Genomic DNA, 19,951 nt, shown 5'->3' on the forward strand with positions numbered 1-19,951 from the left:
ATCGAAGAATGCCGTGTCTCTTTTTTTGGTTGTGGTTGCTTTTTTTTTGTTGTCACGGAATGAGCCTTTCAAAAGGCTTACAACACCTGGTATTCCCAGGAAGTCTCCCATCCAAGTACTAACCAGGCCCGACACTGCTTGGCTTCCGAGATCGGACGAGATCGGGCGTGCTCAGCGTGGTGTGGCCGTAAGCTGCAAGAGCTCGTCAAACTATGCCATTTTGTACATCTCCATCATCTCCATCTCCAAGATAGAAGAATGCCGTGTCTCTTTTTTTGGTTGTGGTCGCTTTTTTTTTGTCACGGCGGAATGAGCCTTTCAAAAGGCTTACAACACCTGGTATTCCCAGGAAGTCTCCCATCCAAGTACTAACCAGGCCCGACACTGCTTGGCTTCCGAGATCGGACGAGATCGGGCGTGCTCAGCGTGGTGTGGCCGTAAGCTGCAAGAGCTCGTCAAACTATGCCATTTTGTACATCTCCATCATCTCCATCTCCAAGATAGAAGAATGCCGTGTCTCTTTTTTTGGTTGTGGTCGCTTTTTTTTTTTGGTCACGGCGGAACGAGCCTTTCAAAAGGCTTACAACACCTGGTATTCCCAGGAAGTCTCCCAGCCAAGTACTAACCAGGCCCGACACTGCTTGGCTTCCGAGATCGGACGAGATCGGGCGTGCTCAGCGTGGTGTGGCCGTAAGCTGCAAGAGCTCGTCAAACTATGCCATTTTGTACATCTCCATCATCTCCATCTCCAAGATAGAAGAATGCCGTGTCTCTTTTTTTGGTTGTGGTCGCTTTTTTTTTTTTGTCACGGCGGAACGAGCCTTTCAAAAGGCTTACAACACCTGGTATTCCCAGGAAGTCTCCCATCCAAGTACTAACCAGGCCCGACACTGCTTGGCTTCCGAGATCGGACGAGATCGGGCGTGCTCAGCGTGGTGTGGCCGTAAGCTGCAAGAGCTCGTCAAAGTATGCCATTTTGTACATCTCCATCATCTCCATCTCCAAGATAGAAGAATGCCGTGTCTCTTTTTTTGGTTGTGGTCGCTTTTTTTTTTTTGTCACGGCGGAATGAGCCTTTCAAAAGGCTTACAACACCTGGTATTCCCAGGAAGTCTCCCATCCAAGTACTAACCAGGCCCGACACTGCTTGGCTTCCGAGATCGGACGAGATCGGGCGTGCTCAGCGTGGTGTGGCCGTAAGCTGCAAGAGCTCGTCAAACTATGCCATTTTGTACATCTCCATCATCTCCATCTCCAAGATAGAAGAATGCCGTGTCTCTTTTTTTGGTTGTGGTCGCTTTTTTTTTTTTGTCACGGCGGAATGAGCCTTTCAAAAGGCTTACAACACCTGGTATTCCCAGGAAGTCTCCCATCCAAGTACTAACCAGGCCCGACACTGCTTGGCTTCCGAGATCGGACGAGATCGGGCGTGCTCAGCGTGGTGTGGCCGTAAGCTGCAAGAGCTCGTCAAACTATGCCATTTTGTACATCTCCATCATCTCCATCTCCAAGATAGAAGAATGCCGTGTCTCTTTTTTTGGTTGTGGTCGCTTTTTTTTTTTTGTCACGGCGGAACGAGCCTTTCAAAAGGCTTACAACACCTGGTATTCCCAGGAAGTCTCCCATCCAAGTACTAACCAGGCCCGACACTGCTTGGCTTCCGAGATCGGACGAGATCGGGCGTGCTCAGCGTGGTGTGGCCGTAAGCTGCAAGAGCTCGTCAAACTATGCCATTTTGTACATCTCCATCATCTCCATCTCCAAGATAGAAGAATGCCGTGTCTCTTTTTTTGGTTGTGGTCGCTTTTTTTTTTTTGTCACGGCGGAATGAGCCTTTCAAAAGGCTTACAACACCTGGTATTCCCAGGAAGTCTCCCATCCAAGTACTAACCAGGCCCGACACTGCTTGGCTTCCGAGATCGGACGAGATCGGGCGTGCTCAGCGTGGTGTGGCCGTTAGCTGCAAGAGCTCGTCAAACTATGCCATTTTGTACATCTCCATCATCTCCATCTCCAAGATAGAAGAATGCCGTGTCTCTTTTTTTGGTTGTGGTTGCTTTTTTGTTGTTGTCACGGAACGAGCCTTTCAAAAGGCTTACAACACCTGGTATTCCCAGGAATTCTCCCATCCACGTACTAACCAGGCCCGACACTGCTTGGCTTCCGAGATCGGACGAGATCGGGCGTGCTCAGCGTGGTGTGGCCGTAAGCTGCAAGAGCTCGTCAAACTATGGCATTTTGTACATCTCCATCATCTCCATCTCCAAGATAGAAGAATGCCGTGTCTCTTTTTTTGGTTGTGGTCGCTTTTTTTTTTTTGTCACGGCGGAATGAGCCTTTCAAAAGGCTTACAACACCTGGTATTCCCAGGAAGTCTCCCATCCAAGTACTAACCAGGCCCGACACTGCTTGGCTTCCGAGATCGGACGAGATCGGGCGTGCTCAGCGTGGTGTGGCCGTAAGCTGCAACAGCTCGTCAAACTATGCCATTTTGTACATCTCCATCATCTCCATCTCCAAGATCGAAGAATGCCGTGTCTCTTTTTTTGGTTGTGGTTGCTTTTTTTTTGTTGTCACGGAATGAGCCTTTCAAAAGGCTTACAACACCTGGTATTCCCAGGAAGTCTCCCATCCAAGTACTAACCAGGCCCGACACTGCTTGGCTTCCGAGATCGGACGAGATCGGGCGTGCTCAGCGTGGTGTGGCCGTAAGCTGCAAGAGCTCGTCAAACTATGCCATTTTGTACATCTCCATCATCTCCATCTCCAAGATAGAAGAATGCCGTGTCTCTTTTTTTGGTTGTGGTCGCTTTTTTTTTTTTGTCACGGCGGAATGAGCCTTTCAAAAGGCTTACAACACCTGGTATTCCCAGGAAGTCTCCCATCCAAGTACTAACCAGGCCCGACACTGCTTGGCTTCCGAGATCGGACGAGATCGGGCGTGCTCAGCGTGGTGTGGCCGTAAGCTGCAAGAGCTCGTCAAACTATGCCATTTTGTACATCTCCATCATCTCCATCTCCAAGATAGAAGAATGCCGTGTCTCTTTTTTTGGTTGTGGTCGCTTTTTTTTTTTTGTCACGGCGGAATGAGCCTTTCAAAAGGCTTACAACACCTGGTATTCCCAGGAAGTCTCCCATCCAAGTACTAACCAGGCCCGACACTGCTTGGCTTCCGAGATCGGACAAGATCGGGCGTGCTCAGCGTGGTGTGGCCGTAAGCTGCAAGAGCTCGTCAAACTATGCCATTTTGTACATCTCCATCATCTCCATCTCCAAGATAGAAGAATGCTGTGTCTCTTTTTTTGGTTGTGGTTGCTTTTTTGTTGTTGTCACGGAACGAGCCTTTCAAAAGGCTTACAACACCTGGTATTCCCAGGAAGTCTCCCATCCAAGTACTAACCAGGCCCGACACTGCTTGGCTTCCGAGATCGGACGAGATCGGGCGTGCTCAGCGTGGTGTGGCCGTAAGCTGCAAGAGCTCGTCAAACTATGCCATTTTGTACATCTCCATCATCTCCATCTCCAAGATAGAAGAATGCCGTGTCTCTTTTTTTGGTTGTGGTTGCTTTTTTTTTGTCACGGCGGAATGAGCCTTTCAAAAGGCTTACAACACCTGGTACTCCCAGGAAGTCTCCCATCCAAGTACTAACCAGGCCCGACACTGCTTGGCTTCCGAGATCGGGCGTGCTCAGCGTGGTGTGGCCGTAAGCTGCAAGAGCTCGTCAAACTATGCCATTTTGTACATCTCCATCATCTCCATCTCCAAGATAGAAGAATGCCGTGTCTCTTTTTTTGGTTGTGGTCGCTTTTTTTTTTTTGTCACGGCGGAATGAGCCTTTCAAAAGGCTTACAACACCTGGTATTCCCAGGAAGTCTCCCATCCAAGTACTAACCAGGCCCGACACTGCTTGGCTTCCGAGATCGGACGAGATCGGGCGTGCTCAGCGTGGTGTGGCCGTAAGCTGCAACAGCTCGTCAAACTATGCCATTTTGTACATCTCCATCATCTCCATCTCCAAGATAGAAGAATGCTGTGTCTCTTTTTTTGGTTGTGGTTGCTTTTTTTTTGTTGTCACGGAACGAGCCTTTCGAAAGGCTTACAACACCTGGTATTCCCAGGAAGTCTCCCATCCAAGTACTAACCAGGCCCGACACTGCTTGGCTTCCGAGATCGGACGAGATCGGGCGTGCTCAGCGTGGTGTGGCCGTAAGCTGCAAGAGCTCGTCAAACTATGCCATTTTGTACATCTCCATCATCTCCATCTCCAAGATAGAAGAATGCCGTGTCTCTTTTTTTGGTTGTGGTCGCTTTTTTTTTGTTGTCACGGCGGAATGAGCCTTTCAAAAGGCTTACAACACCTGGTATTCCCAGGAAGTCTCCCATCCAAGTACTAACCAGGCCCGACACTGCTTGGCTTCCGAGATCGGACGAGATCGGGCGTGCTCAGCGTGGTGTGGCCGTAAGCTGCAAGAGCTCGTCAAACTATGCCATTTTGTACATCTCCATCATCTCCATCTCCAAGATAGAAGAATGCCGTGTCTCTTTTTTTGGTTGTGGTCGCTTTTTTTTTTTTGTCACGGCGGAATGAGCCTTTCAAAAGGCTTACAACACCTGGTATTCCCAGGAAGTCTCCCATCCAAGTACTAACCAGGCCCGACACTGCTTGGCTTCCGAGATCGGACGAGATCGGACGAGATCGGGCGTGCTCAGCGTGGTGTGGCCGTAAGCTGCAAGAGCTCGTCAAACTATGCCATTTTGTACATCTCCATCATCTCCATCTCCAAGATAGAAGAATGCCGTGTCTCTTTTTTTGGTTGTGGTCGCTTTTTTTTTTTGTCACGGCGGAATGAGCCTTTCAAAAGGCTTACAACACCTGGTATTCCCAGGAAGTCTCCCATCCAAGTACTAACCAGGCCCGACACTGCTTGGCTTCCGAGATCGGACGAGATCGGGCGTGCTCAGCGTGGTGTGGCCGTAAGCTGCAAGAGCTCGTCAAACTATGCCATTTTGTACATCTCCATCATCTCCATCTCCAAGATAGAAGAATGCCGTGTCTCTTTTTTTGGTTGTGGTCGCATTTTTTTTTTTGTCACGGCGGAATGAGCCTTTCAAAAGGCTTACAACACCTGGTATTCCCAGGAAGTCTCCCATCCAAGTACTAACCAGGCCCAACACTGCTTGGCTTCCGAGATCGGACGAGATCGGGCGTGCTCAGCGTGGTGTGGCCGTAAGCTGCAAGAGCTCGTCAAACTATGCCATTTTGTACATCTCCATCATCTCCATCTCCAAGATAGAAGAATGCCGTGTCTCTTTTTTTGGTTGTGGTCGCTTTTTTTTTTTTGTCACGGCGGAATGAGCCTTTCAAAAGGCTTACAACACCTGGTATTCCCAGGAAGTCTCCCATCCAAGTACTAACCAGGCCCGACACTGCTTGGCTTCCGAGATCGTACGAGATCGGGCGTGCTCAGCGTGGTGTGGTCGTAAGCTGCAACAGCTCGTCAAACTATGCCATTTTGTACATCTCCATCATCTCCATCTCCAAGATAGAAGAATGCCGTGTCTCTTTTTTTGGTTGTGGTCGCTTTTTTTTTGTCGTCACGGAATGAGCCTTTCAAAAGGCTTACAACACCTGGTATTCCCAGGAAGTCTCCCATCCAAGTACTAACCAGGCCCGACACTGCTTGGCTTCCGAGATCGGACGAGATCGGGCGTGCTCAGCGTGGTGTGGTCGTAAGCTGCAAGAGCTCGTCAAACTATGCCATTTTGTACATCTCCATCATCTCCATCTCCAAGATAGAAGAATGCCGTGTCTCTTTTTTTGGTTGTGGTCGCTTTTTTTTTTTTGTCACGGCGGAATGAGCCTTTCAAAAGGCTTACAACACCTGGTATTCCCAGGAAGTCTCCCATCCAAGTACTAACCAGGCCCGACACTGCTTGGCTTCCGAGATCGGGCGTGCTCAGCGTGGTGTGGCCGTAAGCTGCAAGAGCTCGTCAAACTATGCCATTTTGTACATCTCCATCATCTCCATCTCCAAGATAGAAGAATGCCGTGTCTCTTTTTTTGGTTGTGGTCGCTTTTTTTTTTTTTGTCACGGCGGAATGAGCCTTTCGAAAGGCTTACAACACCTGGTATTCCCAGGAAGTCTCCCATCCAAGTACTAACCAGGCCCGACACTGCTTGGCTTCCGAGATCGGACGAGATCGGGCGTGCTCAGCGTGGTGTGGCCGTAAGCTGCAAGAGCTCGTCAAACTATGCCATTTTGTACATCTCCATCATCTCCATCTCCAAGATAGAAGAATGCCGTGTCTCTTTTTTTGGTTGTGGTCGCTTTTTTTTTTTTGTCACGGCGGAATGAGCCTTTCAAAAGGCTTACAACACCTGGTATTCCCAGGAAGTCTCCCATCCAAGTACTAACCAGGCCCGACACTGCTTGGCTTCCGAGATCGGACGAGATCGGGCGTGCTCAGCGTGGTGTGGCCGTAAGCTGCAAGAGCTCGTCAAACTATGCCATTTTGTACATCTCCATCATCTCCATCTCCAAGATAGAAGAATGCCGTGTCTCTTTTTTTGGTTGTGGTCGCTTTTTTTTTTTTGTCACGGCGGAATGAGCCTTTCAAAAGGCTTACAACACCTGGTATTCCCAGGAAGTCTCCCATCCAAGTACTAACCAGGCCCGACACTGCTTGGCTTCCGAGATCGGACGTGATCGGGCGTGCTCAGCGTGGTGTGGCCGTAAGCTGCAAGAGCTCGTCAAACTATGCCATTTTGTACATCTCCATCATCTCCATCTCCAAGATAGAAGAATGCCGTGTCTCTTTTTTTGGTTGTGGTCGCTTTTTTTTTTTTGTCACGGCGGAATGAGCCTTTCAAAAGGCTTACAACACCTGGTATTCCCAGGAAGTCTCCCATCCAAGTACTAACCAGGCCCGACACTGCTTGGCTTCCGAGATCGGACGAGATCGGGCGTGCTCAGCGTGGTGTGGCCGTAAGCTGCAAGAGCTCGTCAAACTATGCCATTTTGTACATCTCCATCATCTCCATCTCCAAGATAGAAGAATGCCGTGTCTCTTTTTTTGGTTGTGGTCGCTTTTTTTTTTTTGTCACGGCGGAATGAGCCTTTCAAAAGGCTTACAACACCTGGTATTCCCAGGAAGTCTCCCATCCAAGTACTAACCAGGCCCGACACTGCTTGGCTTCCGAGATCGGACGAGATCGGGCGTGCTCAGCGTGGTGTGGCCGTAAGCTGCAACAGCTCGTCAAACTATGCCATTTTGTACATCTCCATCATCTCCATCTCCAAGATAGAAGAATGCCGTGTCTCTTTTTTTGGTTGTGGTCGCTTTTTTTTTGTTGTCACGGAATGAGCCTTTCAAAAGGCTTACAACACCTGGTATTCCCAGGAAGTCTCCCATCCAAGTACTAACCAGGCCCGACACTGCTTGGCTTCCGAGATCGGACGAGATCGGGCGTGCTCAGCGTGGTGTGGTCGTAAGCTGCAAGAGCTCGTCAAACTATGCCATTTTGTACATCTCCATCATCTCCATCTCCAAGATAGAAGAATGCCGTGTCTCTTTTTTTGGTTGTGGTCGCTTTTTTTTTTTTGTCACGGCGGAATGAGCCTTTCAAAAGGCTTACAACACCTGGTATTCCCAGGAAGTCTCCCATCCAAGTACTAACCAGGCCCGACACTGCTTGGCTTCCGAGATCGGACGAGATCGGGCGTGCTCAGCGTGGTGTGGCCGTAAGCTGCAAGAGCTCGTCAAACTATGCCATTTTGTACATCTCCATCATCTCCATCTCCAAGATAGAAGAATGCCGTGTCTCTTTTTTTGGTTGTGGTCGCTTTTTTTTTTTTGTCACGGCGGAACGAGCCTTTCAAAAGGCTTACAACACCTGGTATTCCCAGGAAGTCTCCCATCCAAGTACTAACCAGGCCCGACACTGCTTGGCTTCCGAGATCGGACGAGATCGGGCGTGCTCAGCGTGGTGTGGCCGTAAGCTGCAAGAGCTCGTCAAACTATGCCATTTTGTACATCTCCATCATCTCCATCTCCAAGATAGAAGAATGCCGTGTCTCTTTTTTTGGTTGTGGTCGCTTTTTTTTTGTTGTCACGGAATGAGCCTTTCAAAAGGCTTACAACACCTGGTATTCCCAGGAAGTCTCCCATCCAAGTACTAACCAGGCCCGACACTGCTTGGCTTCCGAGATCGGACGAGATCGGGCGTGCTCAGCGTGGTGTGGTCGTAAGCTGCAAGAGCTTGTCAAACTATGCCATTTTGTACATCTCCATCATCTCCATCTCCAAGATAGAAGAATGCCGTGTCTCTTTTTTTGGTTGTGGTCGCTTTTTTTTTTTTGTCACGGCGGAATGAGCCTTTCAAAAGGCTTACAACACCTGGTATTCCCAGGAAGTCTCCCATCCAAGTACTAACCAGGCCCGACACTGCTTGGCTTCCGAGATCGGACGAGATCGGGCGTGCTCAGCGTGGTGTGGCCGTAAGCTGCAAGAGCTCGTCAAACTATGCCATTTTGTACATCTCCATCATCTCCATCTCCAAGATAGAAGAATGCCGTGTCTCTTTTTTTGGTTGTGGTCGCTTTTTTTTTTTTTGTCACGGCGGAACGAGCCTTTCAAAAGGCTTACAACACCTGGTATTCCCAGGAAGTCTCCCATCCAAGTACTAACCAGGCCCGACACTGCTTGGCTTCCGAGATCGGACGAGATCGGGCGTGCTCAGCGTGGTGTGGCCGTAAGCTGCAAGAGCTCGTCAAACTATGCCATTTTGTACATCTCCATCATCTCCATCTCCAAGATAGAAGAATGCCGTGTCTCTTTTTTTGGTTGTGGTCGCTTTTTTTTTTTTGTCACGGCGGAATGAGCCTTTCAAAAGGCTTACAACACCTGGTATTCCCAGGAAGTCTCCCATCCAAGTACTAACCAGGCCCGACACTGCTTGGCTTCCGAGATCGGACGAGATCGGGCGTGCTCAGCGTGGTGTGGCCGTAAGCTGCAAGAGCTCGTCAAACTATGCCATTTTGTACATCTCCATCATCTCCATCTCCAAGATAGAAGAATGCCGTGTCTCTTTTTTTGGTTGTGGTCGCTTTTTTTTTTTTTGTCACGGCGGAATGAGCCTTTCAAAAGGCTTACAACACCTGGTATTCCCAGGAAGTCTCCCATCCAAGTACTAACCAGGCCCGACACTGCTTGGCTTCCGAGATCGGACGAGATCGGGCGTGCTCAGCGTGGTGTGGCCGTAAGCTGCAAGAGCTCGTCAAACTATGCCATTTTGTACATCTCCATCATCTCCATCTCCAAGATAGAAGAATGCCGTGTCTCTTTTTTTGGTTGTGGTCGCTTTTTTTTTTTTGTCACGGCGGAATGAGCCTTTCAAAAGGCTTACAACACCTGGTATTCCCAGGAAGTCTCCCATCCAAGTACTAACCAGGCCCGACACTGCTTGGCTTCCGAGATCGGACGAGATCGGGCGTGCTCAGCGTGGTGTGGCCGTAAGCTGCAAGAGCTCGTCAAACTATGCCATTTTGTACATCTCCATCATCTCCATCTCCAAGATAGAGGAATGCCGTGTCTCTTTTTTTGGTTGTGGTCGCTTTTTTTTTTTTGTCACGGCGGAATGAGCCTTTCAAAAGGCTTACAACACCTGGTATTCCCAGGAAGTCTCCCATCCAAGTACTAACCAGGCCCGACACTGCTTGGCTTCCGAGATCGGACGAGATCGGGCGTGCTCAGCGTGGTGTGGCCGTAAGCTGCAAGAGCTCGTCAAACTATGCCATTTTGTACATCTCCATCATCTCCATCTCCAAGATAGAAGAATGCCGTGTCTCTTTTTTTGGTTGTGGTCGCTTTTTTTTTTTTGTCACGGCGGAATGAGCCTTTCAAAAGGCTTACAACACCTGGTATTCCCAGGAAGTCTCCCATCCAAGTACTAACCAGGCCGACACTGCTTGGCTTCCGAGATCGGACGAGATCGGGCGTGCTCAGCGTGGTGTGGCCGTAAGCTGCAAGAGCTCGTCAAACTATGCCATTTTGTACATCTCCATCATCTCCATCTCCAAGATAGAAGAATGCTGTGTCTCTTTTTTTGGTTGTGGTTGCTTTTTTTTTGTTGTCACGGAACGAGCCTTTCGAAAGGCTTACAACACCTGGTATTCCCAGGAAGTCTCCCATCCAAGTACTAACCAGGCCCGACACTGCTTGGCTTCCGAGATCGGACGAGATCGGGCGTGCTCAGCGTGGTGTGGCCGTAAGCTGCAAGAGCTCGTCAAACTATGCCATTTTGTACATCTCCATCATCTCCATCTCCAAGATAGAAGAATGCCGTGTCTCCTTTTTTGGTTGTGGTCGCTTTTTTTTTTTTGTCACGGCGGAATGAGCCTTTCAAAAGGCTTACAACACCTGGTATTCCCAGGAAGTCTCCCATCCAAGTACTAACCAGGCCCGACACTGCTTGGCTTCCGAGATCGGACGAGATCGGGCGTGCTCAGCGTGGTGTGGCCGTAAGCTGCAAGAGCTCGTCAAACTATGCCATTTTGTACATCTCCATCATCTCCATCTCCAAGATAGAAGAATGCCGTGTCTCTTTTTTTGGTTGTGGTCGCTTTTTTTTTTTTGTCACGACGGAATGAGCCTTTCAAAAGGCTTACAACACCTGGTATTCCCAGGAAGTCTCCCATCCAAGTACTAACCAGGCCCGACACTGCTTGGCTTCCGAGATCGGACGAGATCGGGCGTGCTCAGCGTGGTGTGGCCGTAAGCTGCAAGAGCTCGTCAAACTATGCCATTTTGTACATCTCCATCATCTCCATCTCCAAGATAGAAGAATGCCGTGTCTCTTTTTTTGGTTGTGGTCGCTTTTTTTTTTTTGTCACGGCGGAATGAGCCTTTCAAAAGGCTTACAACACCTGGTATTCCCAGGAAGTCTCCCATCCAAGTACTAACCAGGCCCGACACTGCTTGGCTTCCGAGATCGGACGAGATCGGGCGTGCTCAGCGTGGTGTGGCCGTAAGCTGCAAGAGCTCGTCAAACTATGCCATTTTGTACATCTCCATCATCTCCATCTCCAAGATAGAAGAATGCCGTGTCTCTTTTTTTGGTTGTGGTCGCTTTTTTTTTGTTGTCACGGAATGAGCCTTTCAAAAGGCTTACAACACCTGGTATTCCCAGGAAGTCTCCCATCCAAGTACTAACCAGGCCCGACACTGCTTGGCTTCCGAGATCGGACGAGATCGGGCGTGCTCAGCGTGGTGTGGCCGTAAGCTGCAAGAGCTCGTCAAACTATGCCATTTTGTACATCTCCATCATCTCCATCTCCAAGATAGAAGAATGCCGTGTCTCTTTTTTTGGTTGTGGTCGCTTTTTTTTTTTTGTCACGGCGGAATGAGCCTTTCAAAAGGCTTACAACACCTGGTATTCCCAGGAAGTCTCCCATCCAAGTACTAACCAGGCCCGACACTGCTTGGCTTCCGAGATCGGACGAGATCGGGCGTGCTCAGCGTGGTGTGGCCGTAAGCTGCAAGAGCTCGTCAAACTATGCCATTTTGTACATCTCCATCATCTCCATCTCCAAGATAGAAGAATGCCGTGTCTCTTTTTTTGGTTGTGGTCGCTTTTTTTTTTTTGTCACGGCGGAATGAGCCTTTCAAAAGGCTTACAACACCTGGTATTCCCAGGAAGTCTCCCATCCAAGTACTAACCAGGCCCGACACTGCTTGGCTTCCGAGATCGGACGAGATCGGGCGTGCTCAGCGTGGTGTGGCCGTAAGCTGCAACAGCTCGTCAAACTATGCCATTTTGTACATCTCCATCATCTCCATCTCCAAGATAGAAGAATGCCGTGTCTCTTTTTTTGGTTGTGGTCGCTTTTTTTTTGTTGTCACGGAATGAGCCTTTCAAAAGGCTTACAACACCTGGTATTCCCAGGAAGTCTCCCATCCAAGTACTAACCAGGCCCGACACTGCTTGGCTTCCGAGATCGGACGAGATCGGGCGTGCTCAGCGTGGTGTGGTCGTAAGCTGCAAGAGCTCGTCAAACTATGCCATTTTGTACATCTCCATCATCTCCATCTCCAAGATAGAAGAATGCCGTGTCTCTTTTTTTGGTTGTGGTCGCTTTTTTTTTTTTGTCACGGCGGAATGAGCCTTTCAAAAGGCTTACAACACCTGGTATTCCCAGGAAGTCTCCCATCCAAGTACTAACCAGGCCCGACACTGCTTGGCTTCCGAGATCGGACGAGATCGGGCGTGCTCAGCGTGGTGTGGCCGTAAGCTGCAAGAGCTTGTCAAACTATGCCATTTTGTACATCTCCATCATCTCCATCTCCAAGATAGAAGAATGCCGTGTCTCTTTTTTTGGTTGTGGTCGCTTTTTTTTTTTTTGTCACGGCGGAATGAGCCTTTCGAAAGGCTTACAACACCTGGTATTCCCAGGAAGTCTCCCATCCAAGTACTAACCAGGCCCGACACTGCTTGGCTTCCGAGATCGGACGAGATCGGGCGTGCTCAGCGTGGTGTGGCCGTAAGCTGCAAGAGCTCGTCAAACTATGCCATTTTGTACATCTCCATCATCTCCATCTCCAAGATAGAAGAATGCCGTGTCTCTTTTTTTGGTTGTGGTCGCTTTTTTTTTTTTGTCACGGCGGAATGAGCCTTTCAAAAGGCTTACAACACCTGGTATTCCCAGGAAGTCTCCCATCCAAGTACTAACCAGGCCCGACACTGCTTGGCTTCCGAGATCGGACGAGATCGGGCGTGCTCAGCGTGGTGTGGCCGTAAGCTGCAAGAGCTCGTCAAACTATGCCATTTTGTACATCTCCATCATCTCCATCTCCAAGATAGAAGAATGCCGTGTCTCTTTTTTTGGTTGTGGTCGCTTTTTTTTTTTTGTCACGGCGGAATGAGCCTTTCAAAAGGCTTACAACACCTGGTATTCCCAGGAAGTCTCCCATCCAAGTACTAACCAGGCCCGACACTGCTTGGCTTCCGAGATCGGACGAGATCGGGCGTGCTCAGCGTGGTGTGGCCGTAAGCTGCAAGAGCTCGTCAAACTATGCCATTTTGTACATCTCCATCATCTCCATCTCCAAGATAGAAGAATGCCGTGTCTCTTTTTTTGGTTGTGGTCGCTTTTTTTTTGTTGTCACGGAATGAGCCTTTCAAAAGGCTTACAACACCTGGTATTCCCAGGAAGTCTCCCATCCAAGTACTAACCAGGCCCGACACTGCTTGGCTTCCGAGATCGGACGAGATCGGGCGTGCTCAGCGTGGTGTGGTTGTAAGCTGCAAGAGCTCGTCAAACTATGCCATTTTGTACATCTCCATCATCTCCATCTCCAAGATAGAAGAATGCCGTGTCTCTTTTTTTGGTTGTGGTCGCTTTTTTTTTTTTGTCACGGCGGAATGAGCCTTTCAAAAGGCTTACAACACCTGGTATTCCCAGGAAGTCTCCCATCCAAGTACTAACCAGGCCCGACACTGCTTGGCTTCCGAGATCGGACGAGATCGGGCGTGCTCAGCGTGGTGTGGCCGTAAGCTGCAAGAGCTCGTCAAACTATGCCATTTTGTACATCTCCATCATCTCCATCTCCAAGATAGAAGAATGCCGTGTCTCTTTTTTTGGTTGTGGTCGCTTTTTTTTTTTATGTCACGGCGGAATGAGCCTTTCAAAAGGCTTACAACACCTGGTATTCCCAGGAAGTCTCCCATCCAAGTACTAACCAGGCCCGACACTGCTTGGCTTCCGAGATCGGACGAGATCGGGCGTGCTCAGCGTGGTGTGGCCGTAAGCTGCAAGAGCTCGTCAAACTATGCCATTTTGTACATCTCCATCATCTCCATCTCCAAGATAGAAGAATGCCGTGTCTCTTTTTTTGGTTGTGGTCGCTTTTTTTTTTTTGTCACGGCGGAATGAGCCTTTCAAAAGGCTTACAACACCTGGTATTCCCAGGAAGTCTCCCATCCAAGTACTAACCAGGCCCGACACTGCTTGGCTTCCGAGATCGGACGAGATCGGGCGTGCTCAGCGTGGTGTGGCCGTAAGATGCAAGAGCTCGTTAAACTATGCCATTTTGTACATCTCCATCATCTCCATCTCCAAGATAGAAGAATGCCGTGTCTCTTTTTTTGGTTGTGGTCGCTTTTTTTTTTTTTGTCACGGCGGAATGAGCCTTTCAAAAGGCTTACAACACCTGGTATTCCCAGGAAGTCTCCCATCCAAGTACTAACCAGGCCCGACACTGCTTGGCTTCCGAGATCGGACGAGATCGGGCGTGCTCAGCGTGGTGTGGCCGTAAGCTGCAAGAGCTCGTCAAACTATGCCATTTTGTACATCTCCATCATCTCCATCTCCAAGATAGAAGAATGCCGTGTCTCTTTTTTTGGTTGTGGTTGCTTTTTTTTTTTTGTCACGGCGGAATGAGCCTTTCAAAAGGCTTACAACACCTGGTATTCCCAGGAAGTCTCCCATCCAAGTACTAACCAGGCCCGACACTGCTTGGCTTCCGAGATCGGACGAGATCGGGCGTGCTCAGCGTGGTGTGGCCGTAAGCTGCAAGAGCTCGTCAAACTATGCCATTTTGTACATCTCCATCATCTCCATCTCCAAGATAGAAGAATGCCGTGTCTCTTTTTTTGGTTGTGGTCGCTTTTTTTTTTTTGTCACGGCGGAATGAGCCTTTCAAAAGGCTTGCAACACATGGTATTCCCAGGAAGTCTCCCATCCAAGTACTAACCAGGCCCGACACTGCTTAGCTTCCGAGATCGGGCGTGCTCAGCGTGGTGTGGCCGTAAGCTGCAAGAGCTCGTCAAACTATGCCATTTTGTACATCTCCATCATCTCCATCTCCAAGATAGAAGAATGCCGTGTCTCTTTTTTTGGTTGTGGTCGCTTTTTTTTTTTTGTCACGGCGGAATGAGCCTTTCAAAAGGCTTACAACACCTGGTATTCCCAGGAAGTCTCCCATCCAAGTACTAACCAGGCCCGACACTGCTTGGCTTCCGAGATCGGACGAGATCGGGCATGCTCAGCGTGGTGTGGCCGTAAGCTGCAAGAGCTCGTCAAACTATGCCATTTTGTACATCTCCATCATCTCCATCTCCAAGATAGAAGAATGCCGTGTCTCTTTTTTTGGTTGTGGTCGCTTTTTTTTTTTTGTCACGGCGGAATGAGCCTTTCAAAAGGCTTACAACACCTGGTATTCCCAGGAAGTCTCCCATCCAAGTACTAACCAGGCCCGACACTGCTTGGCTGCCGAGATCGGACGAGATCGGGCGTGCTCAGCGTGGTGTGGCCGTAAGCTGCAAGAGCTCGTCAAACTATGCCATTTTGTACATCTCCATCATCTCCATCTCCAAGATAGAAGAATGCCGTGTCTCTTTTTTTGGTTGTGGTCGCTTTTTTTTTTTTGTCACGGCGGAATGAGCCTTTCAAAAGGCTTACAACACCTGGTATTCCCAGGAAGTCTCCCATCCAAGTACTAACCAGGCCCGACACTGCTTGGCTTCCGAGATCGGACGAGATCGGGCGTGCTCAGCGTGGTGTGGCCGTAAGCTGCAAGAGCTCGTCAAACTATGCCATTTTGTACATCTCCATCATCTCCATCTCCAAGATAGAAGAATGCCGTGTCTCTTTTTTTGGTTGTGGTCGCTTTTTTTTTTTTGTCACGGCGGAATGAGCCTTTCAAAAGGCTTACAACACCTGGTATTCCCAGGAAGTCTCCCATCCAAGTACTAACCAGGCCCGACACTGCTTGGCTTCCGAGATCGGACGAGATCGGGCGTGCTCAGCGTGGTGTGGCCGTAAGCTGCAAGAGCTCGTCAAACTATGCCATTTTGTACATCTCCATCATCTCCATCTCCAAGATAGAAGAATGCCGTGTCTCTTTTTTTGGTTGTGGTCGCTTTTTTTTTTTTTGTCACGGCGGAATGAGCCTTTCAAAAGGCTTACAACACCTGGTATTCCCAGGAAGTCTCCCATCCAAGTACTAACCAGGCCCGACACTGCTTAGCTTCCGAGATCGGGCGTGCTCAGCGTGGTGTGGCCGTAAGCTGCAAGAGCTCGTCAAACTATGCCATTTTGTACATCTCCATCATCTCCATCTCCAAGATAGAAGAATGCCGTGTCTCTTTTTTTGGTTGTGGTCGCTTTTTTTTTTTTGTCACGGCGGAATGAGCCTTTCAAAAGGCTTACAACACCTGGTATTCCCAGGAAGTCTCCCATCCAAGTACTAACCAGGCCCGACACTGCTTGGCTTCCGAGATCGGACGAGATCGGGCGTGCTCAGCGTGGTGTGGCCGTAAGCTGCAAGAGCTCGTCAAACTATGCCATTTTGTACATCTCCATCATCTCCATCTCCAAGATAGAAGAATGCCGTGTCTCTTTTTTTGGTTGTGGTCGCTTTTTTTTTTTTGTCACGGCGGAATGAGCCTTTCAAAAGGCTTACAACACCTGGTATTCCCAGGAAGTCTCCCATCCAAGTACTAACCAGGCCCGACACTGCTTGGCTTCCGAGATCGGACGAGATCGGGCGTGCTCAGCGTGGTGTGGCCGTAAGCTGCAAGAGCTCATCAAACTATGCCATTTTGTACATCTCCATCATCTCCATCTCCAATATAGAAGAATGCCGTGTCTCTTTTTTTGGTTGTGGTCGCTTTTTTTTTTTTGTCACGGCGGAATGAGCCTTTCAAAAGGCTTACAACACCTGGTATTCCCAGGAAGTCTCCCATCCAAGTACTAACCAGGCCCGACACTGCTTGGCTTCCGAGATCGGACGAGATCGGGCGTGCTCAGCGTGGTGTGGCCGTAAGCTGCAAGAGCTCATCAAACTATGCCATTTTGTACATCTCCATCATCTCCATCTCCAATATAGAAGAATGCCGTGTCTCTTTTTTTGGTTGTGGTCGCTTTTTTTTTTTTGTCACGGCGGAATGAGCCTTTCAAAAGGCTTACAACACCTGGTATTCCCAGGAAGTCTCCCATCCAAGTACTAACCAGGCCCGACACTGCTTAGCTTCCGAGATCGGGCGTGCTCAGCGTGGTGTGGCCGTAAGCTGCAAGAGCTCGTCAAACTATGCCATTTTGTACATCTCCATCATCTCCATCTCCAAGATAGAAGAATGCCGTGTCTCTTTTTTTGGTTGTGGTCGCTTTTTTTTTTTTGTCACGGCGGAATGAGCCTTTCAAAAGGCTTACAACACCTGGTATTCCCAGGAAGTCTCCCATCCAAGTACTAACCAGGCCCGACACTGCTTGGCTTCCGAGATCGGACGAGATCGGGCGTGCTCAGCGTGGTGTGGCCGTAAGCTGCAAGAGCTCGTCAAACTATGCCATTTTGTACATCTCCATCATCTCCATCTCCAAGATAGAAGAATGCCGTGTCTCTTTTTTTGGTTGTGGTCGCTTTTTTTTTTTGTCACGGCGGAATGAGCCTTTCAAAAGGCTTACAACACATGGTATTCCCAGGAAGTCTCCCATCCAAGTACTAACCAGGCCCGACACTGCTTAGCTTCCGAGATCTGGCGTGCTCAGCGTGGTGTGGCCGTAAGCTGCAAGAGCTCGTCAAACTATGCCATTTTGTACATCTCCATCATCTCCATCTCCAAGATAGAAGAATGCCGTGTCTCTTTTTTTGGTTGTGGTCGCTTTTTTTTTTTTGTCACGGCGGAATGAGCCTTTCAAAAGGCTTACAACACCTGGTATTCCCAGGAAGTCTCCCATCCAAGTACTAACCAGGCCCGACACTGCTTGGCTTCCGAGATCGGACGAGATCGGGCGTGCTCAGCGTGGTGTGGCCGTAAGCTGCAAGAGCTCGTCAAACTATGCCATTTTGTACATCTCCATCATCTCCATCTCCAAGATAGAAGAATGCCGTGTCTCTTTTTTTGGTTGTGGTCGCTTTTTTTTTTTTGTCACGGCGGAATGAGCCTTTCAAAAGGCTTACAACACCTGGTATTCCCAGGAAGTCTCCCATCCAAGTACTAACCAGGCCCGACACTGCTTGGCTTCCGAGATCGGACGAGATCGGGCGTGCTCAGCGTGGTGTGGCCGTAAGCTGCAAGAGCTCGTCAAACTATGCCATTTTGTACATCTCCATCATCTCCATCTCCAAGATAGAAGAATGCCGTGTCTCTTTTTTTGGTTGTGGTCGCTTTTTTTTTTTTGTCACGGCGGAATGAGCCTTTCAAAAGGCTTACAACACCTGGTATTCCCAGGAAGTCTCCCATCCAAGTACTAACCAGGCCCGACACTGCTTGGCTTCCGAGATCGGACGAGATCGGGCATGCTCAGCGTGGTGTGGCCGTAAGCTGCAAGAGCTCGTCAAACTATGCCATTTTGTACATCTCCATCATCTCCATCTCCAAGATAGAAGAATGCCGTGTCTCTTTTTTTGGTTGTGGTCGCTTTTTTTTTTTTGTCACGGCGGAATGAGCCTTTCAAAAGGCTTACAACACCTGGTATTCCCAGGAAGTCTCCCATCCAAGTACTAACCAGGCCCGACACTGCTTGGCTTCCGAGATCGGACGAGATCGGGCGTGCTCAGCGTGGTGTGGCCGTAAGCTGCAAGAGCTCGTCAAACTATGCCATTTTGTACATCTCCATCATCTCCATCTCCAAGATAGAAGAATGCCGTGTCTCTTTTTTTGGTTGTGGTCGCTTTTTTTTTTTTGTCACGGCGGAATGAGCCTTTCAAAAGGCTTACAACACCTGGTATTCCCAGGAAGTCTCCCATCCAAGTACTAACCAGGCCCGACACTGCTTGGCTTCCGAGATCGGACGAGATCGGGCGTGCTCAGCGTGGTGTGGCCGTAAGCTGCAAGAGCTCGTCAAACTATGCCATTTTGTACATCTCCATCATCTCCATCTCCAAGATAGAAGAATGCCGTGTCTCTTTTTTTGGTTGTGGTCGCTTTTTTTTTTTTGTCACGGCGGAATGAGCCTTTCAAAAGGCTTACAACACCTGGTATTCCCAGGAAGTCTCCCATCCAAGTACTAACCAGGCCCGACACTGCTTGGCTTCCGAGATCGGACGAGATCGGGCGTGCTCAGCGTGGTGTGGCCGTAAGCTGCAAGAGCTCGTCAAACTATGCCATTTTGTACATCTCCATCATCTCCATCTCCAAGATAGAAGAATGCCGTGTCTCTTTTTTTGGTTGTGGTCGCTTTTTTTTTTTTGTCACGGCGGAATGAGCCTTTCAAAAGGCTTACAACACCTGGTATTCCCAGGAAGTCTCCCATCCAAGTACTAACCAGGCCCGACACTGCTTGGCTTCCGAGATCGGACGAGATCGGGCATGCTCAGCGTGGTGTGGCCGTAAGCTGCAAGAGCTCGTCAAACTATGCCATTTTGTACATCTCCATCATCTCCATCTCCAAGATAGAAGAATGCCGTGTCTCTTTTTTTGGTTGTGGTCGCTTTTTTTTTTTTGTCACGGCGGAATGAGCCTTTCAAAAGGCTTACAACACCTGGTATTCCCAGGAAGTCTCCCATCCAAGTACTAACCAGGCCCGACACTGCTTGGCTTCCGAGATCGGACGAGATCGGGCGTGCTCAGCGTGGTGTGGCCGTAAGCTGCAAGAGCTCGTCAAACTATGCCATTTTGTACATCTCCATCATCTCCATCTCCAAGATAGAAGAATGCCGTGTCTCTTTTTTTGGTTGTGGTCGCTTTTTTTTTTTTGTCACGGCGGAATGAGCCTTTCAAAAGGCTTACAACACCTGGTATTCCCAGGAAGTCTCCCATCCAAGTACTAACCAGGCCCGACACTGCTTGGCTTCCGAGATCGGACGAGATCGGGCATGCTCAGCGTGGTGTGGCCGTAAGCTGCAAGAGCTCGTCAAACTATGCCATTTTGTACATCTCCATCATCTCCATCTCCAAGATAGAAGAATGCCGTGTCTCTTTTTTTGGTTGTGGTCGCTTTTTTTTTTTTG

General features: G+C 49.2%; 70 non-coding genes and 9 pseudogenes across 70 annotated transcripts; all 79 read right to left on the reverse strand.

The window, feature by feature from the left end:
• Positions 1 to 74: 74 nt before the first annotated feature.
• On the reverse strand, positions 75 to 193 carry LOC146327554 (5S ribosomal RNA). The gene has a single exon (XR_014770109.1). It is a non-coding gene; the product is annotated as a 5S ribosomal RNA (ribosomal RNA).
• Positions 194 to 324: 131 nt separating this feature from the next.
• On the reverse strand, positions 325 to 443 carry LOC146327555 (5S ribosomal RNA). Its single transcript, XR_014770110.1, has one exon. It is a non-coding gene; the product is annotated as a 5S ribosomal RNA (ribosomal RNA).
• A 134-nt stretch (positions 444 to 577) lies between these two features.
• Positions 578 to 696, reverse strand: LOC146327556 (5S ribosomal RNA). Its single transcript, XR_014770531.1, has one exon. It is a non-coding gene; the product is annotated as a 5S ribosomal RNA (ribosomal RNA).
• Positions 697 to 830: 134 nt separating this feature from the next.
• Positions 831 to 949, reverse strand: LOC146327557 (5S ribosomal RNA). Its single transcript, XR_014770111.1, has one exon. It is a non-coding gene; the product is annotated as a 5S ribosomal RNA (ribosomal RNA).
• Positions 950 to 1,083: 134 nt separating this feature from the next.
• LOC146327558 (5S ribosomal RNA) lies at positions 1,084 to 1,202 on the reverse strand. The gene has a single exon (XR_014770112.1). It is a non-coding gene; the product is annotated as a 5S ribosomal RNA (ribosomal RNA).
• Positions 1,203 to 1,336: 134 nt separating this feature from the next.
• On the reverse strand, positions 1,337 to 1,455 carry LOC146327559 (5S ribosomal RNA). The gene has a single exon (XR_014770113.1). It is a non-coding gene; the product is annotated as a 5S ribosomal RNA (ribosomal RNA).
• Positions 1,456 to 1,589: 134 nt separating this feature from the next.
• On the reverse strand, positions 1,590 to 1,708 carry LOC146327560 (5S ribosomal RNA). Its single transcript, XR_014770114.1, has one exon. It is a non-coding gene; the product is annotated as a 5S ribosomal RNA (ribosomal RNA).
• A 134-nt stretch (positions 1,709 to 1,842) lies between these two features.
• On the reverse strand, positions 1,843 to 1,961 carry LOC146327561 (5S ribosomal RNA). Its single transcript, XR_014770564.1, has one exon. It is a non-coding gene; the product is annotated as a 5S ribosomal RNA (ribosomal RNA).
• A 131-nt stretch (positions 1,962 to 2,092) lies between these two features.
• Positions 2,093 to 2,211, reverse strand: LOC146327562 (5S ribosomal RNA; annotated as a pseudogene).
• Positions 2,212 to 2,345: 134 nt separating this feature from the next.
• Positions 2,346 to 2,464, reverse strand: LOC146327563 (5S ribosomal RNA). Its single transcript, XR_014770116.1, has one exon. It is a non-coding gene; the product is annotated as a 5S ribosomal RNA (ribosomal RNA).
• A 131-nt stretch (positions 2,465 to 2,595) lies between these two features.
• Positions 2,596 to 2,714, reverse strand: LOC146327564 (5S ribosomal RNA). Its single transcript, XR_014770117.1, has one exon. It is a non-coding gene; the product is annotated as a 5S ribosomal RNA (ribosomal RNA).
• Positions 2,715 to 2,848: 134 nt separating this feature from the next.
• Positions 2,849 to 2,967, reverse strand: LOC146327565 (5S ribosomal RNA). The gene has a single exon (XR_014770118.1). It is a non-coding gene; the product is annotated as a 5S ribosomal RNA (ribosomal RNA).
• A 134-nt stretch (positions 2,968 to 3,101) lies between these two features.
• Positions 3,102 to 3,220, reverse strand: LOC146327566 (5S ribosomal RNA). The gene has a single exon (XR_014770033.1). It is a non-coding gene; the product is annotated as a 5S ribosomal RNA (ribosomal RNA).
• A 131-nt stretch (positions 3,221 to 3,351) lies between these two features.
• Positions 3,352 to 3,470, reverse strand: LOC146327567 (5S ribosomal RNA). Its single transcript, XR_014770119.1, has one exon. It is a non-coding gene; the product is annotated as a 5S ribosomal RNA (ribosomal RNA).
• Positions 3,471 to 3,601: 131 nt separating this feature from the next.
• On the reverse strand, positions 3,602 to 3,710 carry LOC146327568 (5S ribosomal RNA; annotated as a pseudogene).
• A 134-nt stretch (positions 3,711 to 3,844) lies between these two features.
• Positions 3,845 to 3,963, reverse strand: LOC146327569 (5S ribosomal RNA). The gene has a single exon (XR_014770120.1). It is a non-coding gene; the product is annotated as a 5S ribosomal RNA (ribosomal RNA).
• Positions 3,964 to 4,094: 131 nt separating this feature from the next.
• Positions 4,095 to 4,213, reverse strand: LOC146327570 (5S ribosomal RNA). The gene has a single exon (XR_014770121.1). It is a non-coding gene; the product is annotated as a 5S ribosomal RNA (ribosomal RNA).
• A 134-nt stretch (positions 4,214 to 4,347) lies between these two features.
• LOC146327571 (5S ribosomal RNA) lies at positions 4,348 to 4,466 on the reverse strand. Its single transcript, XR_014770122.1, has one exon. It is a non-coding gene; the product is annotated as a 5S ribosomal RNA (ribosomal RNA).
• A 134-nt stretch (positions 4,467 to 4,600) lies between these two features.
• LOC146327572 (5S ribosomal RNA) lies at positions 4,601 to 4,729 on the reverse strand (annotated as a pseudogene).
• A 133-nt stretch (positions 4,730 to 4,862) lies between these two features.
• On the reverse strand, positions 4,863 to 4,981 carry LOC146327573 (5S ribosomal RNA). The gene has a single exon (XR_014770123.1). It is a non-coding gene; the product is annotated as a 5S ribosomal RNA (ribosomal RNA).
• A 134-nt stretch (positions 4,982 to 5,115) lies between these two features.
• Positions 5,116 to 5,234, reverse strand: LOC146327574 (5S ribosomal RNA). Its single transcript, XR_014770227.1, has one exon. It is a non-coding gene; the product is annotated as a 5S ribosomal RNA (ribosomal RNA).
• Positions 5,235 to 5,368: 134 nt separating this feature from the next.
• Positions 5,369 to 5,487, reverse strand: LOC146327575 (5S ribosomal RNA). Its single transcript, XR_014770486.1, has one exon. It is a non-coding gene; the product is annotated as a 5S ribosomal RNA (ribosomal RNA).
• A 131-nt stretch (positions 5,488 to 5,618) lies between these two features.
• LOC146327576 (5S ribosomal RNA) lies at positions 5,619 to 5,737 on the reverse strand. The gene has a single exon (XR_014770082.1). It is a non-coding gene; the product is annotated as a 5S ribosomal RNA (ribosomal RNA).
• A 134-nt stretch (positions 5,738 to 5,871) lies between these two features.
• Positions 5,872 to 5,980, reverse strand: LOC146327577 (5S ribosomal RNA; annotated as a pseudogene).
• A 135-nt stretch (positions 5,981 to 6,115) lies between these two features.
• LOC146327578 (5S ribosomal RNA) lies at positions 6,116 to 6,234 on the reverse strand. The gene has a single exon (XR_014770124.1). It is a non-coding gene; the product is annotated as a 5S ribosomal RNA (ribosomal RNA).
• Positions 6,235 to 6,368: 134 nt separating this feature from the next.
• On the reverse strand, positions 6,369 to 6,487 carry LOC146327579 (5S ribosomal RNA). Its single transcript, XR_014770125.1, has one exon. It is a non-coding gene; the product is annotated as a 5S ribosomal RNA (ribosomal RNA).
• A 134-nt stretch (positions 6,488 to 6,621) lies between these two features.
• Positions 6,622 to 6,740, reverse strand: LOC146327580 (5S ribosomal RNA). Its single transcript, XR_014770499.1, has one exon. It is a non-coding gene; the product is annotated as a 5S ribosomal RNA (ribosomal RNA).
• A 134-nt stretch (positions 6,741 to 6,874) lies between these two features.
• On the reverse strand, positions 6,875 to 6,993 carry LOC146327581 (5S ribosomal RNA). Its single transcript, XR_014770128.1, has one exon. It is a non-coding gene; the product is annotated as a 5S ribosomal RNA (ribosomal RNA).
• Positions 6,994 to 7,127: 134 nt separating this feature from the next.
• Positions 7,128 to 7,246, reverse strand: LOC146327582 (5S ribosomal RNA). Its single transcript, XR_014770129.1, has one exon. It is a non-coding gene; the product is annotated as a 5S ribosomal RNA (ribosomal RNA).
• Positions 7,247 to 7,377: 131 nt separating this feature from the next.
• Positions 7,378 to 7,496, reverse strand: LOC146327583 (5S ribosomal RNA). The gene has a single exon (XR_014770093.1). It is a non-coding gene; the product is annotated as a 5S ribosomal RNA (ribosomal RNA).
• Positions 7,497 to 7,630: 134 nt separating this feature from the next.
• On the reverse strand, positions 7,631 to 7,749 carry LOC146327584 (5S ribosomal RNA). Its single transcript, XR_014770130.1, has one exon. It is a non-coding gene; the product is annotated as a 5S ribosomal RNA (ribosomal RNA).
• A 134-nt stretch (positions 7,750 to 7,883) lies between these two features.
• Positions 7,884 to 8,002, reverse strand: LOC146327585 (5S ribosomal RNA). The gene has a single exon (XR_014770131.1). It is a non-coding gene; the product is annotated as a 5S ribosomal RNA (ribosomal RNA).
• A 131-nt stretch (positions 8,003 to 8,133) lies between these two features.
• Positions 8,134 to 8,252, reverse strand: LOC146327586 (5S ribosomal RNA). The gene has a single exon (XR_014770104.1). It is a non-coding gene; the product is annotated as a 5S ribosomal RNA (ribosomal RNA).
• Positions 8,253 to 8,386: 134 nt separating this feature from the next.
• On the reverse strand, positions 8,387 to 8,505 carry LOC146327587 (5S ribosomal RNA). The gene has a single exon (XR_014770132.1). It is a non-coding gene; the product is annotated as a 5S ribosomal RNA (ribosomal RNA).
• Positions 8,506 to 8,640: 135 nt separating this feature from the next.
• Positions 8,641 to 8,759, reverse strand: LOC146327588 (5S ribosomal RNA). The gene has a single exon (XR_014770133.1). It is a non-coding gene; the product is annotated as a 5S ribosomal RNA (ribosomal RNA).
• A 134-nt stretch (positions 8,760 to 8,893) lies between these two features.
• Positions 8,894 to 9,012, reverse strand: LOC146327589 (5S ribosomal RNA). Its single transcript, XR_014770134.1, has one exon. It is a non-coding gene; the product is annotated as a 5S ribosomal RNA (ribosomal RNA).
• A 135-nt stretch (positions 9,013 to 9,147) lies between these two features.
• LOC146327590 (5S ribosomal RNA) lies at positions 9,148 to 9,266 on the reverse strand. The gene has a single exon (XR_014770135.1). It is a non-coding gene; the product is annotated as a 5S ribosomal RNA (ribosomal RNA).
• Positions 9,267 to 9,400: 134 nt separating this feature from the next.
• On the reverse strand, positions 9,401 to 9,519 carry LOC146327591 (5S ribosomal RNA). The gene has a single exon (XR_014770136.1). It is a non-coding gene; the product is annotated as a 5S ribosomal RNA (ribosomal RNA).
• A 134-nt stretch (positions 9,520 to 9,653) lies between these two features.
• LOC146327592 (5S ribosomal RNA) lies at positions 9,654 to 9,772 on the reverse strand. The gene has a single exon (XR_014770137.1). It is a non-coding gene; the product is annotated as a 5S ribosomal RNA (ribosomal RNA).
• A 134-nt stretch (positions 9,773 to 9,906) lies between these two features.
• On the reverse strand, positions 9,907 to 10,024 carry LOC146327593 (5S ribosomal RNA; annotated as a pseudogene).
• Positions 10,025 to 10,155: 131 nt separating this feature from the next.
• LOC146327594 (5S ribosomal RNA) lies at positions 10,156 to 10,274 on the reverse strand. The gene has a single exon (XR_014770139.1). It is a non-coding gene; the product is annotated as a 5S ribosomal RNA (ribosomal RNA).
• A 134-nt stretch (positions 10,275 to 10,408) lies between these two features.
• Positions 10,409 to 10,527, reverse strand: LOC146327595 (5S ribosomal RNA). Its single transcript, XR_014770140.1, has one exon. It is a non-coding gene; the product is annotated as a 5S ribosomal RNA (ribosomal RNA).
• Positions 10,528 to 10,661: 134 nt separating this feature from the next.
• LOC146327596 (5S ribosomal RNA) lies at positions 10,662 to 10,780 on the reverse strand. The gene has a single exon (XR_014770141.1). It is a non-coding gene; the product is annotated as a 5S ribosomal RNA (ribosomal RNA).
• A 134-nt stretch (positions 10,781 to 10,914) lies between these two features.
• LOC146327597 (5S ribosomal RNA) lies at positions 10,915 to 11,033 on the reverse strand. Its single transcript, XR_014770142.1, has one exon. It is a non-coding gene; the product is annotated as a 5S ribosomal RNA (ribosomal RNA).
• Positions 11,034 to 11,164: 131 nt separating this feature from the next.
• Positions 11,165 to 11,283, reverse strand: LOC146327598 (5S ribosomal RNA). The gene has a single exon (XR_014770143.1). It is a non-coding gene; the product is annotated as a 5S ribosomal RNA (ribosomal RNA).
• A 134-nt stretch (positions 11,284 to 11,417) lies between these two features.
• On the reverse strand, positions 11,418 to 11,536 carry LOC146327599 (5S ribosomal RNA). Its single transcript, XR_014770144.1, has one exon. It is a non-coding gene; the product is annotated as a 5S ribosomal RNA (ribosomal RNA).
• A 134-nt stretch (positions 11,537 to 11,670) lies between these two features.
• Positions 11,671 to 11,789, reverse strand: LOC146327600 (5S ribosomal RNA). The gene has a single exon (XR_014770145.1). It is a non-coding gene; the product is annotated as a 5S ribosomal RNA (ribosomal RNA).
• Positions 11,790 to 11,920: 131 nt separating this feature from the next.
• On the reverse strand, positions 11,921 to 12,039 carry LOC146327601 (5S ribosomal RNA). The gene has a single exon (XR_014770115.1). It is a non-coding gene; the product is annotated as a 5S ribosomal RNA (ribosomal RNA).
• A 134-nt stretch (positions 12,040 to 12,173) lies between these two features.
• On the reverse strand, positions 12,174 to 12,292 carry LOC146327602 (5S ribosomal RNA). Its single transcript, XR_014770146.1, has one exon. It is a non-coding gene; the product is annotated as a 5S ribosomal RNA (ribosomal RNA).
• A 135-nt stretch (positions 12,293 to 12,427) lies between these two features.
• LOC146327603 (5S ribosomal RNA) lies at positions 12,428 to 12,546 on the reverse strand. The gene has a single exon (XR_014770147.1). It is a non-coding gene; the product is annotated as a 5S ribosomal RNA (ribosomal RNA).
• A 134-nt stretch (positions 12,547 to 12,680) lies between these two features.
• Positions 12,681 to 12,799, reverse strand: LOC146327604 (5S ribosomal RNA). Its single transcript, XR_014770148.1, has one exon. It is a non-coding gene; the product is annotated as a 5S ribosomal RNA (ribosomal RNA).
• Positions 12,800 to 12,933: 134 nt separating this feature from the next.
• On the reverse strand, positions 12,934 to 13,052 carry LOC146327605 (5S ribosomal RNA). The gene has a single exon (XR_014770150.1). It is a non-coding gene; the product is annotated as a 5S ribosomal RNA (ribosomal RNA).
• A 131-nt stretch (positions 13,053 to 13,183) lies between these two features.
• LOC146327606 (5S ribosomal RNA) lies at positions 13,184 to 13,302 on the reverse strand. The gene has a single exon (XR_014770194.1). It is a non-coding gene; the product is annotated as a 5S ribosomal RNA (ribosomal RNA).
• A 134-nt stretch (positions 13,303 to 13,436) lies between these two features.
• On the reverse strand, positions 13,437 to 13,555 carry LOC146327607 (5S ribosomal RNA). The gene has a single exon (XR_014770151.1). It is a non-coding gene; the product is annotated as a 5S ribosomal RNA (ribosomal RNA).
• Positions 13,556 to 13,690: 135 nt separating this feature from the next.
• Positions 13,691 to 13,809, reverse strand: LOC146327608 (5S ribosomal RNA). Its single transcript, XR_014770152.1, has one exon. It is a non-coding gene; the product is annotated as a 5S ribosomal RNA (ribosomal RNA).
• A 134-nt stretch (positions 13,810 to 13,943) lies between these two features.
• LOC146327609 (5S ribosomal RNA) lies at positions 13,944 to 14,062 on the reverse strand. Its single transcript, XR_014770006.1, has one exon. It is a non-coding gene; the product is annotated as a 5S ribosomal RNA (ribosomal RNA).
• A 135-nt stretch (positions 14,063 to 14,197) lies between these two features.
• LOC146327610 (5S ribosomal RNA) lies at positions 14,198 to 14,316 on the reverse strand. Its single transcript, XR_014770153.1, has one exon. It is a non-coding gene; the product is annotated as a 5S ribosomal RNA (ribosomal RNA).
• A 134-nt stretch (positions 14,317 to 14,450) lies between these two features.
• LOC146327611 (5S ribosomal RNA) lies at positions 14,451 to 14,569 on the reverse strand. Its single transcript, XR_014770154.1, has one exon. It is a non-coding gene; the product is annotated as a 5S ribosomal RNA (ribosomal RNA).
• Positions 14,570 to 14,703: 134 nt separating this feature from the next.
• Positions 14,704 to 14,812, reverse strand: LOC146327612 (5S ribosomal RNA; annotated as a pseudogene).
• Positions 14,813 to 14,946: 134 nt separating this feature from the next.
• On the reverse strand, positions 14,947 to 15,065 carry LOC146327613 (5S ribosomal RNA). The gene has a single exon (XR_014770535.1). It is a non-coding gene; the product is annotated as a 5S ribosomal RNA (ribosomal RNA).
• Positions 15,066 to 15,199: 134 nt separating this feature from the next.
• Positions 15,200 to 15,318, reverse strand: LOC146327614 (5S ribosomal RNA). The gene has a single exon (XR_014770519.1). It is a non-coding gene; the product is annotated as a 5S ribosomal RNA (ribosomal RNA).
• A 134-nt stretch (positions 15,319 to 15,452) lies between these two features.
• Positions 15,453 to 15,571, reverse strand: LOC146327615 (5S ribosomal RNA). Its single transcript, XR_014770155.1, has one exon. It is a non-coding gene; the product is annotated as a 5S ribosomal RNA (ribosomal RNA).
• A 134-nt stretch (positions 15,572 to 15,705) lies between these two features.
• LOC146327616 (5S ribosomal RNA) lies at positions 15,706 to 15,824 on the reverse strand. Its single transcript, XR_014770156.1, has one exon. It is a non-coding gene; the product is annotated as a 5S ribosomal RNA (ribosomal RNA).
• Positions 15,825 to 15,959: 135 nt separating this feature from the next.
• On the reverse strand, positions 15,960 to 16,068 carry LOC146327617 (5S ribosomal RNA; annotated as a pseudogene).
• Positions 16,069 to 16,202: 134 nt separating this feature from the next.
• On the reverse strand, positions 16,203 to 16,321 carry LOC146327618 (5S ribosomal RNA). The gene has a single exon (XR_014770157.1). It is a non-coding gene; the product is annotated as a 5S ribosomal RNA (ribosomal RNA).
• Positions 16,322 to 16,455: 134 nt separating this feature from the next.
• Positions 16,456 to 16,574, reverse strand: LOC146327619 (5S ribosomal RNA). The gene has a single exon (XR_014770158.1). It is a non-coding gene; the product is annotated as a 5S ribosomal RNA (ribosomal RNA).
• Positions 16,575 to 16,708: 134 nt separating this feature from the next.
• LOC146327620 (5S ribosomal RNA) lies at positions 16,709 to 16,827 on the reverse strand. The gene has a single exon (XR_014770159.1). It is a non-coding gene; the product is annotated as a 5S ribosomal RNA (ribosomal RNA).
• A 134-nt stretch (positions 16,828 to 16,961) lies between these two features.
• Positions 16,962 to 17,070, reverse strand: LOC146327621 (5S ribosomal RNA; annotated as a pseudogene).
• Positions 17,071 to 17,204: 134 nt separating this feature from the next.
• On the reverse strand, positions 17,205 to 17,323 carry LOC146327622 (5S ribosomal RNA). The gene has a single exon (XR_014770161.1). It is a non-coding gene; the product is annotated as a 5S ribosomal RNA (ribosomal RNA).
• A 133-nt stretch (positions 17,324 to 17,456) lies between these two features.
• Positions 17,457 to 17,565, reverse strand: LOC146327623 (5S ribosomal RNA; annotated as a pseudogene).
• Positions 17,566 to 17,699: 134 nt separating this feature from the next.
• On the reverse strand, positions 17,700 to 17,818 carry LOC146327624 (5S ribosomal RNA). Its single transcript, XR_014770162.1, has one exon. It is a non-coding gene; the product is annotated as a 5S ribosomal RNA (ribosomal RNA).
• Positions 17,819 to 17,952: 134 nt separating this feature from the next.
• On the reverse strand, positions 17,953 to 18,071 carry LOC146327625 (5S ribosomal RNA). Its single transcript, XR_014770163.1, has one exon. It is a non-coding gene; the product is annotated as a 5S ribosomal RNA (ribosomal RNA).
• Positions 18,072 to 18,205: 134 nt separating this feature from the next.
• LOC146327626 (5S ribosomal RNA) lies at positions 18,206 to 18,324 on the reverse strand. The gene has a single exon (XR_014770536.1). It is a non-coding gene; the product is annotated as a 5S ribosomal RNA (ribosomal RNA).
• Positions 18,325 to 18,458: 134 nt separating this feature from the next.
• LOC146327627 (5S ribosomal RNA) lies at positions 18,459 to 18,577 on the reverse strand. Its single transcript, XR_014770164.1, has one exon. It is a non-coding gene; the product is annotated as a 5S ribosomal RNA (ribosomal RNA).
• Positions 18,578 to 18,711: 134 nt separating this feature from the next.
• LOC146327628 (5S ribosomal RNA) lies at positions 18,712 to 18,830 on the reverse strand. Its single transcript, XR_014770165.1, has one exon. It is a non-coding gene; the product is annotated as a 5S ribosomal RNA (ribosomal RNA).
• A 134-nt stretch (positions 18,831 to 18,964) lies between these two features.
• Positions 18,965 to 19,083, reverse strand: LOC146327629 (5S ribosomal RNA). The gene has a single exon (XR_014770166.1). It is a non-coding gene; the product is annotated as a 5S ribosomal RNA (ribosomal RNA).
• Positions 19,084 to 19,217: 134 nt separating this feature from the next.
• Positions 19,218 to 19,336, reverse strand: LOC146327630 (5S ribosomal RNA). Its single transcript, XR_014770537.1, has one exon. It is a non-coding gene; the product is annotated as a 5S ribosomal RNA (ribosomal RNA).
• A 134-nt stretch (positions 19,337 to 19,470) lies between these two features.
• Positions 19,471 to 19,589, reverse strand: LOC146327631 (5S ribosomal RNA). The gene has a single exon (XR_014770167.1). It is a non-coding gene; the product is annotated as a 5S ribosomal RNA (ribosomal RNA).
• Positions 19,590 to 19,723: 134 nt separating this feature from the next.
• Positions 19,724 to 19,842, reverse strand: LOC146327632 (5S ribosomal RNA). The gene has a single exon (XR_014770539.1). It is a non-coding gene; the product is annotated as a 5S ribosomal RNA (ribosomal RNA).
• Positions 19,843 to 19,951: the final 109 nt, after the last annotated feature.

Source organism: Lutjanus erythropterus, chromosome 4 (genome assembly GCF_056507025.1).
Source record: "Lutjanus erythropterus isolate fLutEry1 chromosome 4, fLutEry1.hap2, whole genome shotgun sequence".
NCBI lineage: Eukaryota > Metazoa > Chordata > Actinopteri > Lutjaniformes > Lutjanidae > Lutjanus > Lutjanus erythropterus.